Source organism: Brachyistius frenatus, unplaced genomic scaffold (assembly GCF_029030835.1).
Source record: "Brachyistius frenatus isolate BFR_SWC_R1_liver_20210118 unplaced genomic scaffold, ASM2903083v1 Contig_416, whole genome shotgun sequence".
In the NCBI taxonomy this organism is placed as follows: domain Eukaryota; kingdom Metazoa; phylum Chordata; class Actinopteri; family Embiotocidae; genus Brachyistius; species Brachyistius frenatus.
The window spans coordinates 78,247-97,731 of record NW_027211015.1 but is presented as its reverse complement, the minus strand read 5'-3'; the positions used below and the strand labels follow the sequence as shown (position 1 = coordinate 97,731).

The following is a 19,485-nucleotide window of genomic DNA, read 5'->3' as shown; positions in this document are numbered from 1 at the left end:
AACCAAATTTAATTTTTTTTAAGATATTCATGTTGGAGTAAGGGATTCATATGAAAAAAAAAATTAAAACAAAATACTATTAGAACAAAACTTTGATGTGTTCAAACATGACTGTTAATTTTATTTGGATTACAAAACAATTCAGTTTAATTTCAGGGTTGACCAGGATTGGTTGTCAGCATCACCACAGACCTCAGTTCAGTTCTGTGTTATAGTAACCTACTTTTAATACAGTTATGATCACATGTTGCCACATAATCGTGACACGGAAAAGGAAAAACAACGGTTTTTGAGGGAAGATCGATAATAGCTGAAAAACAGCTGTTCTTTCCAGATCGCCTTGGGCTTCTTTTGGATTTAGTTCCTTTAAAAAAAATAAAAATGAATTGAGCTTTCAGGTGGATGTTTTATTGGGTGTGTTTGTGAAGACCTGTCCCACGTAGTGTTTTAAAGAATAATGGTATTATTAAGAGGAATAATAGCCACGCTACCAACAGCATTATCTCTTCTTGTAGTAATGTGGGCCTATCTGATAACTTCACATTCATTTGTTCATACTTTGAGTGTTTCTCTGAGGATCTCTATCATTATATGTATTAATCCCTGAGAAGAAGAATATCCCTCTGTCACTAAGAGTATTATTATATCATTTCATCTCACTACATTACCAATCTCTAATAAGTAAAGACTTGTGTGGTAGCTTAGCCGTTAGCTGCCCCCACTCTTTTCAGAGGCTGGAGAGGCTAACATCACAGCCCAGCCCCAGCTAACAAGCTACTTGAGTAAACACGGCCCGGCGCCCCTCTGATGAAGCCCAGTGTTGGTTTCCAGGTTGAATTTAAGCAGCTTCTGGCCCTTGTGGATTAGTCAGCCTTGCTTCACAGTTCACAGTCAGATATTTTCCCTCTTGTTTCATTGTAAATTTTTGCATTGAGGAGGAGCATTTTTCAGAAATTAGGCTGTGAGCCCACGGTGGGACGCAAAGGGCTTTAAATCCCCAAACTATGCTGAGGAAATTAGTAGTTTAAGCCACTGATGCCTACACAAAGTCCCTGCAAAAGAAGGAAGATGAGCTGTTTGATTTTCAGCAACCCCGTGGACCATCTGTGGAGAGCCTTGTTAGTTAATAGTCGTCATGACTCGAATCGTTATCCGTCTATATTGAATTTTTCTTCACTCAAGACAAGGACACGTGAGAACCCCTCTATAACCATGCTGACTAAAGCTGTGTGAAAATATTTAAAACGATTTGAGAGCTAGTAGCTCTGAGCGTCCCTTCATTGAACTCCCGCTCCTGTTTATCAGCAGGACGTAAACAGCCCCGGTGCCTCGTCTGATGTTGAGTTGTGGGTGGAGGTTTTGTTAAGCCTGGCAGGAGATAAGTTGGTGGGAGTTGTGGGTCATTGAGGGAGCTGCAGAGGAGCAGTGAGTCAACCAAAGGATAGAAACAGATACTGAAGTTTGCTTTGTGTCAAACTCGGCTCCTGAGTGTTCAGCCTTTATAGGACACCACCATTCCTCTCTTCCAACATTATTCCGGTTGCCATCAACCACAGAAGGTCAGTGTTGTTGGGAAATTATTCTTGAAGAGATACAAAAATAGTGTGGATTTTTTTTTTTTTTACATTTTAAAGAAACATTGACAGTGGCAATATTATTAGGTTTGCAGGGATTTCAAAACAAACCAAAGTCCTGGACAAAATTTACTTTTGTCCTAATGACAGTGCAGGAGGTAAAGTTAAGAGATCATGAAGTCTTTACGATACATCCTCTGGGGACCATGAATGTCTGTACTGAAGTCTATGTCAGTCAGTCCTGTTGAGATATTTCCGTCTGGACTCTCTGGTGGATTAATCGACATGGCTACTCAGAGCCAGCTGGCAGCTAACGTGGTTACAAACAATACCATGTGTCAGCAAAAAGTTCAGAGACTATGTTCCTGATGTGTTTGAATGCAGAACTGCACAGTAGTAAGTAATAAGTAGGGGTAGCAATACTCAGCAAACCCAGTTGCCATGGCACCACAGTTCAGGCCGTTGTCCCTCAGACGCTTTCGACCGTCACAGTAGAACTCGGTGTCTCCGTGAACAACGCTGCTCGTGGCAAAGACAACCTGGTTGCTCCTGACTTGATGCACCTTCTTCGGACTTGGACAGGGACCTTCAGTCCCTCTTGAAACATGAATCCCACTCTGAACACGTTGCCGAGCCAGCTCATTGCTTCATTGTTGATTTCCCAAGTTTGACACAACATTTTATGTGTTCTCTGCCCACTTTGAAAACCTATAACTCGGGTGCTGATGTGATTCAAGGGACGCAACTGGGAACGCAGAAAGTTATTGCGTCACCCTCGTGAATTACTGCGTTGTGCTCCGTTCGTGTGCAACAGGAACAGTCTCTAATCTGTTTCATAGCATCTCATCCATTACAATCAGGCCTTGCTAGTTGAATATCTTCTGAGTAACAATATTTTCACCATTAGTTGCTCTTTTGAAGGCAATTGAAGTCTGAACTCTGTTGACGTTAGTGCCTTGCTCTACCAAAGTGGACCAAGCTAGAAATCTAAAGACATTTTCCTCCACATCTTTGTTTACTTCTTCTTTTCTGTTGAATTCAATTACCTCCTAATAAGAAGCATCATCTTCTTTCCTCCTAAACATTGTTCCATCCGTTTATCGAGCTTCACCCCGAGACTCCGAGCAGGCCTCTCTAACAGGATTTGTTTAATAGTGTACTATTCCCTGATTCATATCTCTGCAAACCCCAGTCAGCCAAGATCAACACTAATGAGCCTTTGAGAGAGAATAATGAGCTTCCAGCAGTCACTGGACTGCTTCTTCTTTGGACCAGTGAGGACAGCATGTGGAGGCGGAGTCAGCGCTGTATCTCAGTAACAACAGGGGTAATGGCGTCTGACAGCGGGCTAATTCCTGCAGTGTACTCAGCCGCTTCATCTGGGCTCCGTCCGGAGGGTTCAGACTCAGAGACAGAGTTTGATGAGACACCCCTAGTTTCTGTAGGAGTTTTTCATGATAAATGCAAAACCTGAAGTTTGGTTTCAGTTTTTTCAGCAGAAAAGTAGAACATTTTCTTACTAATACATGCTAAAATGTGAGCTAAGATATTTCTGAAACGCCCTTCAGACTTGTAGAAAGACATTTAGAGGTGAAAAACTGAGGCTGCAACGGACTTTGTCTAACCACTGTTTCATGTTACCTTTCTACGGATTTGCACATTGATGCTGGCCGTCTGATCAGCGACTGGTCAGCATATACTGTATGACTTTAATAGGTAGGAACCCTTTGTTTTGATGTACAGTTATGCTTTTTCTTAAAGTTGAATGAGGTCTTGATGAAATCCTGATCGTTAGCTCAACAAAGTCCTCCAGTCCACTCAAACCTCATGGGTTGTTTGTTCCAACCTCCAAATACAACCCACAGGAGTGTTTCCGAAATAAGCGCCCCTGGTTAGGTTTTGGCTCAAAATAATCTCTGTATAACTTGTCATAACCCCAAGGAAACAGTAACTTTCTTGAAGGTATACAACCTTTGTCTTCATTGCAACAGTAAATGTAGTTTTGAAAAACTATCCCAAATGATGGTTGGAAATGGGAAGCGAAAAGCCACCCTAATCGGCTTCTTTAAACAAGCAAAGACGTACATTATACAGACATCTTCCGAATGTCACCTCTCCAGGACACCAGGTTGTATATATTGTATTGTTATATGACTGCTAGAAGTTGCTTAGCTTTGTGTAACTGTGGGTTGTAATAAGCCGGCTGCACACAAGATCTATGGAGAACTGTTTTGAGGAGGAGGACAGTCTCCAACTAAACAGCCCAGTGTTTATTCAAGACTGCATCAAGCTGAAAATCGACTACTTTTACTCTCTTCAACTTTTTCTTTCTGTCTGTATTTTCCCTTCTTTCTCTTTTCTTTTTTCAGTGGGACATTTGGGGGAATTCATTCGTAGATTGGCTGGTTTGAGTTGGACATGGTTTAATCTCGATGCGGTCGCTCGAAGTCGAATCCTGAATCCAGACTTTTTCTGACCAGTGAAAGTGATCGTTTAAATGATAAACTCTTTTGTTAAACAGAGCAGACAAAAAAAAAAAAGCAACAATTTGTCACCTAATTTGGATCAAAGAAACCAAAGAACTGTCCTCAGCTGCTCGTCTCTCCGTCTCTCACCTCTTCATTCCACATCCGCCTCTCTCCTGTCCCCTGCCTCTCTCCCTGCCTTTGTCTGGGCTGCATTGGTGTGTTTTCGTTGCTGATCCTCCAGGCTCAGAGGGCTGATGGAGGAATGTCATGATGAAAGGAACAGCAGGAGGATTTGTAGTCGTCTTGTGTCTGGACATCGTTGGACCTTACAATCACAGAATGAACTTTTTCCACTTTTAACTTTAGCTTGGGCCACAGAAATATCTCATCTGCTCAGTAAAGTTTTGGTTCCCTTTTACTTTTGATCTTATTTCAAGACTCACTGATACCATCTTTAGCGTTTCGAGGATTTTACCTTGATAACGTGGTACTTAAAATCATGAGTCATTTCCCTGAAGCCATGAGCTATTCACAAACTACCTGTTCATGTTTTAGACATTGGAAGTATTTTGTCACGCGTGTTTTGTAACTTCTGTTCATTCAAGGTTTTGCTTGTAAAAAAAAAAATGACTCCCACTTGACTGTCCGTCTTTAGGTGTGGGCGTACATGAGCAGATCTTTCAGTGGACTCAGCGTTTTCTCAGCTGCCTCTGCACGGCTCTGGAAAAGCCCTGATGTTGTGGTTTGTCGGCCTGGTTATAAGAGATATCTATTTCAATGATGGCCAGTCCTCCCTGTGTGTCTAAAAATGGGCTGGTAGCCCATTACGTTATGGAAAGTTGCAACAGTGCCCAGAATGTAACCCCCTTACTATGACTAGATCTAATTACAGCAGCTACATAATGCTGCCTCTCTCTCTCTCTCTCTCTCTCTCTCTCTCTCTCTCTCTCTCTCTCTCTCTCTCTCTCTCTCTCTCTCTCTCTCTCTCTCTCTCTCTCTCTCTCTCTCTCTCTCTCTAACTATCTGTCTCTCCTGTCCCTGTCTCACTGTTTGTCTGTCTTTGACTCTTTAACATGTCCTTTTCACTTTTCTGTCTCTCTGGACTTCTTCATTTCAAAGATTTTGCTTGAAAAGAGTTGTATCATCGAAAGAAGATCCCTAAAAGAAGTGACCAAGTATGTCGGTAGATATTTGCCATCAAAATGAGAATTTTAAACAATCTTTATTGATTTTAAACTCATAAATTCTGTATTGATCTTTCCTCAGGTGTGTTTGTATTTTATCAGAGTAGCAATGGGACAGACTCATCTAGTTTCTAAGCTGCACCAAAGCGATCAATAGAGTTGTATAATTGACCAGCCTCTCTTTTTCTGTGTGAGAGCCTGTTTTCTTGGCCTACTTACGCAGAGCTCCCTGTTTAAAGACAGAGCAAAGCAGCAAAAGAAACTGAGCTTAACATCTCATCTACTCTTTTATGGTTTCCTTTTTTCTTTATTTGTTTCGTGGGTGCGAGAGCCAACCACTAAATAGCGACTTAGATGTGAGTGACAGACATAAAACAGACAGAGGAAAGGACAAAGGACTCTCCGGTGGGAATGTTTTCTGCGGGAGTGGGTCGGTACTGTAGATGAATGCAGTTCTACCGAGTGGCCCAGTCCTCTGTCCTTCAGTTTGGACTGCCACAGACAAGCCAAAAGTTCTGCTCTGCCCCCATCTGTGAAGGTGTGTAAGGGAACAAAGGAGGAGGGAGACTTAGAATAACATAATACTACTAACAACAAAAAAATTGAAAGAATAAACAAAGAAAAAAAAAATACCAAACCAAACTTGCAGCTCTTATAGCTTTTCTTCAAGATGTTTATACTCTGCTGGCTGTTACTGTGCCGTCACCATTCATGTGCAGCTGCAGCGCACCTCGGGTAGCTCTGTTCGTCATGGCTCAAAACGCTACAAGCTTTTTGCATTGACTGTGTATTTGTGCGTGTGCTGTCACAAAGCGGCGCATCAGCACAAATCAAGTGTCTGGTCGATGTGCGCGGGACCTCGTCACACCATGCAGCAGGCGATGCATCAGCAGTGAGCGAGCAACTCTGCAGGAGCTGCACGATCGAACTGAAACATGACTTAGCTGCAGGTAGTGAAAGCACAAGTTCATATTGGGGCCGTGATGAATGATATTAGAATACAATTTCATCAGTGAGCAGACTGGCTGCGGGTGCTTTTCATTTTGAAATACATGGGAGCTCCTTGGATGGATTTGGAAGGAAATTATGGACAGAAATATGTTTCACTAGAAACCGAATTTGAATCATTCACTCAGGTGTTGAAGATGATCAAGTGACAAAACTTGGCCTACTTACTCACTGAGGTTATATCTTGCCTCTGCTCTGTGCTCGTCACGGTGCTGCGCTCCATTTGCACGTAACAGGAGCACTTTCAGAACATTATTCACGAGAAGGTTTATATAAACATCTTTTTGCATAACTATCGTTCAGATAAGTTCTGTGGATCTGCACTCGATTGCTTTTCCTCAAAGACTAAGATACATGAGACACGAGCTGATTTAATTTCATGTTTTAACATTTAGTTTAACGTTTATTGAAATTCTGTTTCAAATTATGCCACTCGGATTTAGCTTCTCAATCAAGTTAAATTTTAGTTCTAATTCTGTGATTCAAATACATTTTTAATGCAATTATTTCAGAGTTTGGCAATTCATATTCAAATATAAGTGATTTAAATTCAGTTTCTAGTGACACATCCTTCTTTCCCTTTGAAATATGCTTAAATCATTGTAGGTGTATTATAATTTGTATTAATGGACTAATGGACTGGAAATAACTCTATTGTAAGACTTTACATGTCTGTTGCCTCACAATAAAGTTGCAAACACTGAACGAAGTTAGCGAAGCTGTCCTTCTTGTTGTAGACGATGATGAGAAAAGATTCAGAAATATTTTAGTTCCTCCTCTGGACCACATTTCCTTTTTCATTTCAAACTTCTCTGTATGTGAGTGTGTGTGTATCTTTAAGCTGTGTTCAGCTTGTCGTGAGCTGCTGCTCAGTGTGCTGAAAAACACCCCGAGGTGTGGAAACCAATCATTATGACGATAATTAGCAGCATTTTCATAACTTCACGCATGACTGCTTTGATCAATGAAGACGCTTTCGCTTCACACACTCGCTGAGCTGCAGAAATAGGAGCTGATTTTGTCTCTATATGTCTTTCCATTTGCCTGAGTGTGGTGTGAGTGTGAGTGTGAGTGTGTGTGTGTGTGTGTGTGTGTGTGTGTGTGTGTGTGTGTGTGTGTGTGTGTGTGTGTGTGTGTGTGTGTGTGTGTGTGTGTGTGTGTGTGTGTGTGTGTGTGTCCTTCTTTGTGCATCTGTACATGTGACTGTTTATGAAAGTGTTAAGTGTGTCCGTACCAATGCTTGCACCTGGCTCCTTGTCTTTGCTCCAGAGCCCAGAGGGGTGCAATAAAGAATGCCTTGTCCGCGCGCGCGCACACACACACACACACACACACACACACACACACACACACACACACACACACACACACACACACACACACACACACACACACACACACACACACACACACACACACACACACACACACACACACACACACACACACACACACACACGCGCGCGATGCCCAACAGAATCAGGCGTATGTCCAGATTTAAGACTAACAAAAACTATGTGGATGTGTGGACAACAGATGATTGTGTGTGTGTTGGTCCAGAGTGACTCCACTCCCCTGGCATTTCCTTGTGGGGGAAGTTGAGAGCAGTTCCCCTCCTCCCTTGTCTGAATTCTTAATTCTATCTAGTTTCTATCTTCTATACATACACTCATAAACTCATATTGATGTGCCGGCTTTTTAATACATTTTTTTAAATCCTCGTCTTTAAACCTTCTGACACTCAAGTCTCCTCTTCCTCCTTTTGCTCCTCTCCTCTTCTCTCTCTCTCTCTCTCTCTCTCTCCAGACTTCCTGTGTTTTCTGGCAGCAGTCTGATAAAGTATAGAAAACAGATTTCCAGGTTTTGAAAAAAAAAAAAAAGAAAGAATGTAGAAAAACAGAAATGTTGCTGAGTAGTTGTTGACCAATAATTATTTGAATTTACTGATCCTGTATGGTGTCATTGATGTAACAAATAAAGCACAACATTATGGTGAGAATATTAAATATTGCTATACAAGATCAAATGGTGTCCAACATTTCTAGTTTGACGATATGATGCATGCCAATTCATTTCCCATCTCTAGTGGGCACTTGTGAACAAAAGGCATACAGTTCTCCCTAAAATACTTAAAACCTGCAATAACTCATTAACTGGCAGTCTAATCAAGTTGTGAACACAACACTGACATCTAATTGATATCAATGAATATTCACTCATCCAGCAGTTAAGGAGAAACACTACAATTCGTTCCTGTCCACCTGATAAATGTAAGCCCAATAATCATTCCCTTTTTGCTCTGTTTTTGGTCTCCACCACCTCCGGAGGGAAATATCTGGCTCTTAACTGCTAAATGACCCACTATGTTCACCAGATAATTGCTGACTGTGTCCGTCAGCTGTTTGGTGCCTGAGCAGCAGTTTACATGCTGTATACTTGTGTAAACGTACGAACTCCAAGTCTAGTTTCTTGAGTTTTATGCATGTAAGTACAGTTTCAGGCTCTGAGCGCTTCTAAAACTCTTAAGACCTACGACTCTATACTGTTCCCGAACACATCCTGTTTAGACACAGGCAGACAGATCACCAGAGCCGCTGCTCTACTAATGTCCTGAGCACATGAGGCCTTCCTCTTTAATGAGAAACCAGTGTCCCTTCCCCCTTGAAGTCCAAGCTTGGGGTCAAAGGTCACACCAGCTGAAGGAGGTTGGGGGATGTCCCTTATGAGCTCTAGGGTCAGGTCGCACCCATCTGAGTAAGGGACCTCTTTAAACCTGTTGCCTGCGGTCTTGATGGATCCTGATTGCAGAGAGGAGTGATCAGCGTGAAGGAAGCTTTAAAGGTCAGGTCGTGACTGTGCTCATCTGAATGTCTGTCATGGAGCTTGTTTCTGCTCCATGATTGTCATTTTAATTACCTGATTTAAAAAAAAAAACCAATTTTTTTTACTGCTCCCTGTGTACTTTTGTACAAGCCGTCCTGGAAACCATCGGCATGTAAACAAATGGTCCCAAATGTGGCCTTAAAATGATTTCACAACCATCACTTAAAGTTTTAAAGCACTAATACATTTAATTCGTTTCAGCCAATCTGGGGTAGTAAAACCAGCTGTAGACACTATATTGATGTATTATCCTCCGATAGAACTGACAGCAAACATTTGCCTGTTCTTCTTCTTTTTTTTTTTTTTTTTAGCAAACATGAAGCATTCATTTGGAGTTTTGTATTTTTACCACACTGTGAATATAAATTCAATATTCATTCTGTTTTTAGGGATAAACAAACTTCTGTGAAAGTGATATGCTACTAAATGTTCCACTGTTCACACCAGCTACTCTCTAACTCTAGTTTAGTAATTTGATGTCGAGCAGATCATCAGTTCATCTTTCAGAGCTTTGACATTGAAAAACAGCTGGCCGACGCCTCTTGATGAGAACACAGAGATTAAACTAATCAGATGACAGTGTGCTGAGTGTTGCAGAGGAGAGTCCAGTGGAAATTCTGACTGTGTGCATCTCTACAATCAAACCCACATTGTATTTGGTCATTTGATGCATTCATCATTTAACATTGTAGATGAGCGCAGCGGTAATGAGGGCCCGAGCACCGATGGTGCGAAAGCCCTATTGGTTTTTGGTTTTACATTCATACTACAAAAATTTGGACAGTTGAGAGAATATACTTTACTTATTGTCTACTTATTCCCAGACTTTACGAGGTACAGATAAGACTGTCTAAAAACTTTGAGCTGGAGATTTGGGTGCTTGCTCTTTCTTCTTTTTTTTTTCTTTTCTTTAGAAAATAGCATTTACACCTTCATACAAGCTAAAAAAAAAAAAAAAAAAATCAGCTAAAACGTTGTAACATGTTAGTGGACACAAAGCAACAGAGCTCATGGGAAACGTGGTGATTTGCAGATTGTCTCCATTACAGTTTTAGTTTTTTCCAGTCATTATGAGACTTACTATTTGAGTAATTGATTACGTCTTTATGACATACATGTCTGGTCATTTGAGCGATAAAAATCTCCAGTCAGCACTTGACAACAAGTGTGTGCGGCAAAATCCAGCATGGAGCACCTGGCCAGGCAAACCACAGCAGCTTAAAGTGACTGCGTTCTGCTGTGGGAGGAAATGGGTGAGTCAGTGATGCTCTGAAACCAAAGCAAAAGCACTGACCTAAAATGAGTCAATCAGTTCATGTGACCTTTTAACCCTTCCTTCAGTCTGCTAACTCAGCATTTCCTCTGTGTCTTACAGTTTAATACTGCCTGGTTAAGACTTAACAACATTCAGTAGTTTTCTTACTTTTCCCATATCACAAACATAATCTGTGTTTGAATGTTTCAAAGCTGTTACTACTATAGACTTTATAAAAAAGTGAAGTCCCTCAACGTGCAGTACCACGAAGGACCACTATGGACTGGCTAAAAATACCCTCTGGCTCCAATAGACTCCCATTCAGACGGAGTATACTTCTCCCATAAAATACCAAATCACAAAATGTGTTCTACAAGTCATTATGGTGTCATTGGCTAAATTCACTTGAAGTGTAATAATTCCATGATTAATTAGATATGAGGCCTCAAACAGGTATGTTTAATGGCGTGTCTGGTTTGATTGACAGGCCTGGGGTGCAGTCAGGTAGCCGGTGTAGGTGATCCACCTGTCGCTCCTCTCCAACTCCAAATATGTTCACTTCTGTCTCCAAAACAAACAAGAAGGTGATGACCAAAATGCAAGAATCAAGGTTTCAAAACTTATTTACATTTTCTGGTCTCCAACTACCTGTCCTATTAGTAGCCTGTTAATCATCTGTTAAACACTTTGAACTGCACCAAAGTGTACGAGATGTGCAATACAATTTAAGTTTGATTGATTGACAGTTCACAAACCAAGTGTGTTTGTCACTTTTACTGGTGCAGCAGAGCACACTCCTCCTCACACCCTGATGATGCTTTTGTGTTTCTCTTGAAAGAGCACAACAATTAGATAATTTCATTAACCTATTTTACAGTGTAGATGTTTTGTCTCATTATGTGGCAACTATGCTATATTATTCAGAATATAATTCTAAGGAATTAGTTAATTCCTCTTGTAAATTTCAAGATAATAAACACTACATCTATGCAAACACACTTCTCAGACCAGGTCCGTGTTGTTTTTTTCAAACTCAAAAGTATAAACCTGCCTCGTGTCTGTCTGAAAAATGTGTTGAGCCTAAAAACTATTGTGCTGAAACCAACACGGATCTCCTCTCACTTCCTGAGCCCTGCAGGCTTTTCCGCTATTGAGGAAACTCTGGTCCAAACATCCCACATAGCAACTCGACCTAACACGGTGGGGATAGATCATGGTGCGAGTCACAGGAGAGTCGGATGACAGAAGGATTGTATCAGGTTTGAATGGAGTCAGCTGGGATGTGTTAACGGAGAGTACTGCATTAACTGCATTATCTGCATTCATGCTCTTCTTGAAGGTCTTAAAAAGTCAAATGTAGGATTTATTGAGGTTTTAGGTTGCTCTTAGGTCATCTTTTTTTCCAGTAGAAAATAGCAGGTATACCTTTATTTCCATTTTTTCTTTTCTTTTAATTCATTAGAAGTTATATATTGTAGCTTCAGGGAAACACGTCATTCCCCTTTAATAGTGTGCTTGAGGGTCCAGTTTTTGCTGATGTGAGCGCACACTTGTTGCTGTTTCAATGTGGCCATCACCATTAGTGTGTAGTGCTGCCAAAGTGCACTGAAACAACACTCCACCATTTTCTTTCTACTAGTAAAGCAACAAAATATATATATTTTCTTTCTGTCCGCTCCACTTTTCCTGGTTTGTGTTTTAAATCAAAAGCCCTGCACTGTATCAGTGGACAGAAGCCCTTTATTTGTACAAAAAAAAAAAAAAAAGGCTTTTATTTTTGAAATATCTGTAGGAGCATGTGACAAAAACCTGACAATAATTTTTTTAAGTTATTAAAAACAACAGATAAAATCAACATATATTGTTGACTTTATTTAATTAAAGAAATGCAAATATACATTATTGACTGCTGCATGTAAACCTGCCACTGGAGGAACAGTTTTGTGGTGATGACCAGGTGTGTAAGTCCAGAGTGCACCGAGCACAGTTGAGTTGGGGCTCATTTCTACGGTTGTGTAACTGAAGTACAGCACGTCAGGAGAGATACACAAGTGGTCTGACTGCCCAATTCAATGTCTTGAAACTTTAGAAATCAAGATTTTGAACAACTTCATCTCCTCTCATCACCTTATGTACTTTCTGTCACTCTTACCAACATTTAAGGTACCCTAAAAACAAAGTGTTTAGATCCATTGTTCTCAACCTTTTATCACGTGTGAACCCCATAAATGAAGCAGTGTGTGTTCGTGACTCCTTTTCATAACTGAACTAAACTAAAGAACGAATCAGTTCAACCGAAGAGTGATTTTCTTTTCTTTATTTTATTTAAATGACTTTAGAAGCAGCTATAAGCGGCTACTTTTGGACAGTTTGATGCTGCCGCAATCTGCTTTCTTTTTCTGTCATTGTGATTTAATTTGAGGCACCTCGGAGGGTCCTCGTTTAGAGCACCATGTTTAGGATGAACTGGACTCCTTTACAAGCTGTGAACATCTAAATTCTCGCGCTCCTTCCCAGTCGAACACTAAGCCTCGTTTCTGTGCATCTAAGCAATTAGCTCGATGGAAAAGGAATAATGGTGCAAACTGTGAACATTTTTGTAGCAGCGATAAATGTTCTGTTACTTCTGGCTGACTGATGGACCCTCCGTCTGTCTCCTTTCTGTTTTTCATATGTTCATACTGGCCAGGTGTGTGTGTGTGTGTGTGTCTGTCTCGTTTTTTAACAAAGGAACCAGAGAAAAAGATGATGTCATCTTTTAACTGTTGTGTGACTGTCTGTGGTTGAGGCGGCGGGGGCTCTGTAATCATTATGGTCTGTGCTCTGATGCCACCTTCCTCATACACAAGCAGAATACACACAAACATACACACATTAGTTAACAATATAAACAATGTCTTGTTCATTGTTTCCTTTGAAAAACAGCTTCATAATAAGGTTTCATTCTATTTGACACACACGCACGGACGCACGGACGCACGGACACACACACACGCACGCACGCACGCACGCACGCACACACACACGCACGCACGCACGCACGCACACACACACACACACACACACACACACACACACACACACACACACACACACACACACACACACACACACACAGCCTTTCTGGTCGAATGGACACAAGTGTGTTTTTTCACTTCCAGGCCTCTTGTGAAACTAAACCTCAGAGAGGAAAAAGACTTGTGTACGATCTGTCATGATGTCATCGGTGTCCATACACCAGCTTCTACACTGTGTTTTAGCCTCAGGGTGTGAGTGTGTGGGGGATGTGAACTGTATGTCTACACATTTACTAGTCAATGAGGAAAAGTGTGTAGTAGTTCTGGTTGTGTGTGTGTGTGTGTGTGTGTGTGTGTGTGTGTGTGTGTGTGTGTGAGAGAGAGAGAGAGAGAGAGAGCGAAAAGAGTGTGTAGTAGTTCTGGTTGTGTGTGTGTGTGTGTGTGTGTGTGTGTGTGTGTGTGTGTGTGTGTGTGTGTGTGTGTGTGTGTGTGTGTGTGTGTGTGTGTGTGTGTGTGTGTGTGTGTGTGTGTGTGTGTGTGTGTGCGTGTGATGAGTTAGAAACATGACTCAGCAGTGCTACAGTAAGATGGATGCTGGAGTTTAATGGATACTGATGGAGGTCGGCTCGCAGTGGGCTGTTGTGGCTGAAAAGAACACACACACACACACACACACACACACACACACACACACACACACACACACACACACACACTAGTCCACTACACTCTCATTCACAGGTTGTTTTTTTTAAAGGAAATAAACAAAGTATTAGGTGTAATAATGAAAGAGGCAGATGATTGCACTGAGACTGATCTTTACATTTAATGAATCTTGAACCCAAAACAATGTGCTAAAAATGTCTAAAAAAGCACCACAGAGCTGCAGAGTCAGTGATAATTCAGTATCAGTAATCCCTTTCAGATTACATGTAGTCATTTGATTATAGTCTGTATGTTTGTAATAATAATGATTTGTAATTGTGTGTTTCAGTTTCATTCTGAAGTTTAAGCTTTTATAACTCAAAATACTTGAAAAGTTAAACCCTGGTGAATTCAACAAAGAACTTGAAGTGATTGTCTCTCTCATGTTGTAGCAGGGAATTGAGTTTTAAATTGAGATAGTAAAACATTTTGGTGTTCACATAAAAGCAGCAAGGTATTTGCAGCATAACGTGAACAGTTTTAATGAGTAGGTCAGGGGTGGCCAACCAGTCAGAGACTAAGAGCCACATTTTTTACTGTGTTACCGCAAAGAGCCACATCATACACATAGGCACACATGAACATCACCCCATCCCTTCCTCACACACACACACACACACACACACACACACACACACACACACACACACACACACACACACACACACACACACACACACACACACACACACACACACACACACACACACACACACACACACACCTCTGCTCAGCCAAATTTATTGTGTGACATTATCATGTCACACACCAACATGATAATGACAGAAATGGACTCCTACAGTACTAAGACCACAGGCCAGTCATTTTCAACAATGAACATTGTGTGCACTGTCTCACACACACAAACTCTCAGTTCAACAAAGTCCACAAACAAAAACATAATAATTTACAATGCATTAATATGCATGTTGCTTAGTGGGACTTCTGTCATTCCTTGCCTTGAACAATCCTCTTCAAATCTGGCTTGTATTCTGTTGTTGCCACTTGAAGCAATTCTTTCACACGGGTGTCAGTCAGAACAGATCGATGCTTTGATTTCACGTGTTTCAGGGTAGAAAACACAGACTCGCAGACGTATGTTGACCCGAACATTGACAGTATCTTAAGCGCAGCCCGTTTGACATTGGGGTATTTTTCCATTGGCACACTTTTCCAGAACTCAATGGTCCCTTCCCTTAAAGCAGGTTTCAGTTGGTCCTCCTCACAAAGATCGATCATCTCCAACTCGGCCGCGGCCTCATCTGTGACTAGCGGGGCTTTCAAACAGTCCATCTCCGCATTAAATGGGTCGACGAGGAACGTAATCTGTGGCCTTTTCAGTTGTAGATCACGGAACCGGATGACAAAGCTTTCGTGCAGGTTTTCAACCAGTGTTGCATATCTGGCTCTTTGCTTATTCGGGGCGGCGCTGGTGACTTGCCCGCTGGCTTTTAGCAGAGTGGGAAAATGCGTTAAATCTCCCTTTTGAATATGCGCCTTGAACAGCTTCAGTTTGTTGACAAACGCAAACACACTTTGCAGCAGGTCAGGCAGCATTTTTAACTTACCCTGCAGGGTCAGGTTCAGTCTGTCCAAGTGACACAGCGTGTCGACCAAAAAGGCCAGATCCATAATCCACTCGACGTCCGAGAGCTCGGGATAGTCCTTGTCCTTCTCTTCCATGAACAGTTTCACGGCATCCAAAAGCTCAAAGAAGCGAGCGAGCACCTTGCCTTTGGACAGCCACCTCACAGTGCAGCGGCAGGTCACCTGGAGGTCCTTGGTCCAGCTCAGCGATGAGATTCTTCAATTGCCTGTGGTTAAGCGCATGTGTGCGGATGTAGTTGACGATTTCCATCACAGGCTTCATGACGTTGTCTAAATTCAATGATTTAGACACGAGTTGCTCCCTGTGGATGATGCAGTGGAAATTCCAAAACTCGGGAAATGTTTGGTCAGCTTTGCACAGCCCCACAAGTCCGTTCACAGATCCGATCACGGCCGGCACTGCTCCATCCGTGGCTATTGCAGTTAGCTTCGGTGTGGGCAGAGTTGCTTTCGCAAATGCAGCCATCATTGTTTCTTTCACATCTATGCCACGGGTTCTGTCTTTTAATGGCACAACATCAAGTAGTTCTTCTTTGATCACACAATCTTTTGACACAGACCGTGCAAATATTGCCAGCTGAGGCTCGTCTTGTACGTCACAACTCTCATCCAACGCGACACTAAAATACTCACATGCTTGAAGGTCAGAGTGCAACTGTGATTCAACAGCCGTGTTAATGTGTTCAACAGTGTGGCGGGACAGTTGGACGTCTGATACCATCCGTTTTAGTTTGTCGTTTTCAGGAGACAAGATTTCAACAACGTCACTGAGGCATTTTTTAACGAACTCCCCTTCATTAAATGGCTTTTTAGCCCGTGCAATGCTCCAAGCCAGTTGATACGATGCAAGCGTGACAGTCTCTGAGTGCTTCGTAATTTTTTGGAAAAACTGTACCTGCTTTTCTGCCTGACTTTTCAAAGTGTCCAACTTGTGCTTGCGAAGTTCAGTCCCTTTTGGAAATCCCTGGTCGATGTTAGCACGCAGTGAGCTGAAGTGGCGCTGAAGATTTGAAGCTTTGAAATGCGCTAATGACGTCTGACATATCAGGCAGAATGGCTCGCCATGACGTTCAACAAAAAAATATAAACTTTCCCACTCTGTTAAAAACGTCCTGTGTTCATCTTCATATTCTCGTTTAGCTGTGCATTTTTTCCTGCCATTTTGAGAGCGAAATTGACACTAATTGTTTCCTCCAATGGTTTTGCCCCTCCTGCTTTGCAGAATTTCACCTCATGCGCGTTTGACGAAAATACCATATTGAACTCAAGCGAAGCGAACACGCACAAAAAAACCAACACAAACACAAATGTTGATATGAACGTAAAAGAGCCGCATGAAACCAGGCAAAGAGCCGCATGCGGCTCGGGAGCCGCGGGTTGGCCACCCCTGGAGTAGGTAGACAATTAAATTAATACAATTTTTTTTTTAGGTTTAATCAACTATTTAAATATGTGCTAATATGTGTTTGTGTCAATTAACATTAAGTTTTAGTTTTTTCATTTTGCCAGTTTGAGACATTTTTGTCGACTCAACATTAATAAATATTTTCAATATAAAAGCACCTGATACACAGATTATTACAAAAAAGCCATTTCCTCTGAAGTAAACTTTTTGCAATTGAATTTGAATTAAAGTTTGTTGCAGTGGAGGAACTGTGATCACACACACACCCACACACACCCACACACACCCCACACACACACACACACACACACACACACACACACACACACACACACACACACACACACACACACACACACACACACACACACACACACACACACACACACACACACACACACACACACACACACACACCCACACGCACGCACGCACACACACACACACACACCCCACACCCCGCACATGCACGCACACACACACACACACACACACACGCACGCACGCACACACACACACACACACACACACACACACACACACACACAAATGTATACAGTGCTGTTGTAATGGGCCTTTTATCTTGTTTTTAAAATGGCTTCTCCCTGAAGTACCCTGTTAATGTTCAGTCTCGTCTATGCACTGAAATTGCTCTGTTTATCTCTCCCTTGCTCTCCCCCTCGCTCCAGTTCGTCCTCTCCCTCAACTGTCACTCCTCCCTTTGTGTTTCAGAGCTGATATGGTTTGACCCAACAAGCCTACATACACTTTGTTTTGTAATTGCTATTCTCCAAATTCACTCCTCCGGTGAATAGTATCTCTTCTCCACCTGCAAGATACTGACAGAATGTTCTCTGTAGGAGATGATTAGAAAATAATCAATACAAGAAAATTATTAATTATGTTAGGATGATAAATAATTGTTTTTGTGATGAAAGTGGAAAATGTCGGAAACTTCGTGAGACAATCTTATGATCACAAGACGTCGAGTTTGTTAAGACCCTGAAATAACAAAGTAACTTTTCCATGTGAACAAAACGACATAAAACAGACACCGTACATGCTATTTGTTTTATTGTTTTTGTTACTTTGCTTTTTCTTTATTACACATGAAACATCCTTCACCTTTTCTCTCCGCTCGGAGGTTCTCATTTGGCACCAGCACAGATTTGTTCTCTTGTCATTTTTGTGGTTTGCTCTTTCAATCAGCCTTGACCTTTTCTGCCAACGCTGCCCACACACACACACACACACACACACACACACACACACACACACACACACACACACACACACACACACACACACACACACACACACACACACACACACACACACACACACACACGCGTCCCCTTTGGCGAAACCAAAATGAGTTAATCTGTCATCACTCCGACTGAGCTCTGCACATCTCATTCAGGACCAGGGGCCGGTGGCTCAGGTGTCCCAGTCCCTCTTCTCACAAAGGAAACCTGATCGTGTGGCAGTTCAGACACACATGCACCGACACAGACCACAAACATGATCCAGACGTAAAGGATTGCACAGACTCACTCTCACACGTTCTCACTGTCTTTCTGTTTGTCTTCCTTCTCCAGTTAACATTGAACTCTGGTTACCGCTCTGGGCAAGATGGAGTTTAAATGGGCTTTAAAAGTAGTGATTCTGTACACTGGTTCTGTTTTCAAAAGGTGTGCTTTACTTTGCTCATTTATTCAGACTATTCTGTTAGATTGCCATTTACAAAATCCCCTGCGGGCTTGATTTTAATGATGTAAGTGCACGGTCTGAAGCGCACGGCACCGTTTCATTTAGGGTGTGTCCAACTCTACTGTTACCAGTTTAATGGTGTGAAATCTGAGCGCAAAGTAATACACACAGTTCAAAGGGGTTGCATTTAATCTCTTTAATAATCATTGGTGTGTTTAGGGTGTAACATGAAATAAAGCAATCAGTGTCATCTCCCATTGCCTTTAGGAACCACGTACTAGTATGCTTCCCAAATTCACATTAAAGTGTCGTTGTAGTTCAATTAAAACCTGTTATGGCCACGATAAAAACAAACAAACGGAACATTCGGCTCCTGTGGTCATCGACATATAAAGAGGACGCAAACTCCAGGACTAACAATATCAATAATAGGTTTATTTACACAATGAAAACTTAACTAAAAATGGAGGCTGGCCAAAAAAGGAACCAAAAAATGAGGAGAGTTTGGGGCAGCTGCACATGTGGCCGAATGACCCGGAGATTCTCCCCCTAAACTAGCCTGGGTGGTGAAACTAAAAGAAATAGTTATTTGTTCCTTTAGTTTTACCACCTGGAGTAAACCTAAACTGGACAGCCAGACCTCCATTCAGATCAGCATTGTGACAGGA

General features: G+C 41.8%; 1 protein-coding gene across 4 annotated transcripts in view; it reads left to right on the top strand.

Moving 5' to 3' along the window:
• The window catches only part of map4k4 (mitogen-activated protein kinase kinase kinase kinase 4), a 110,166-nt gene that overhangs the window by 30,325 nt on the left and 60,356 nt on the right, over positions 1–19,485 (top strand). The window lies entirely within an intron of this gene.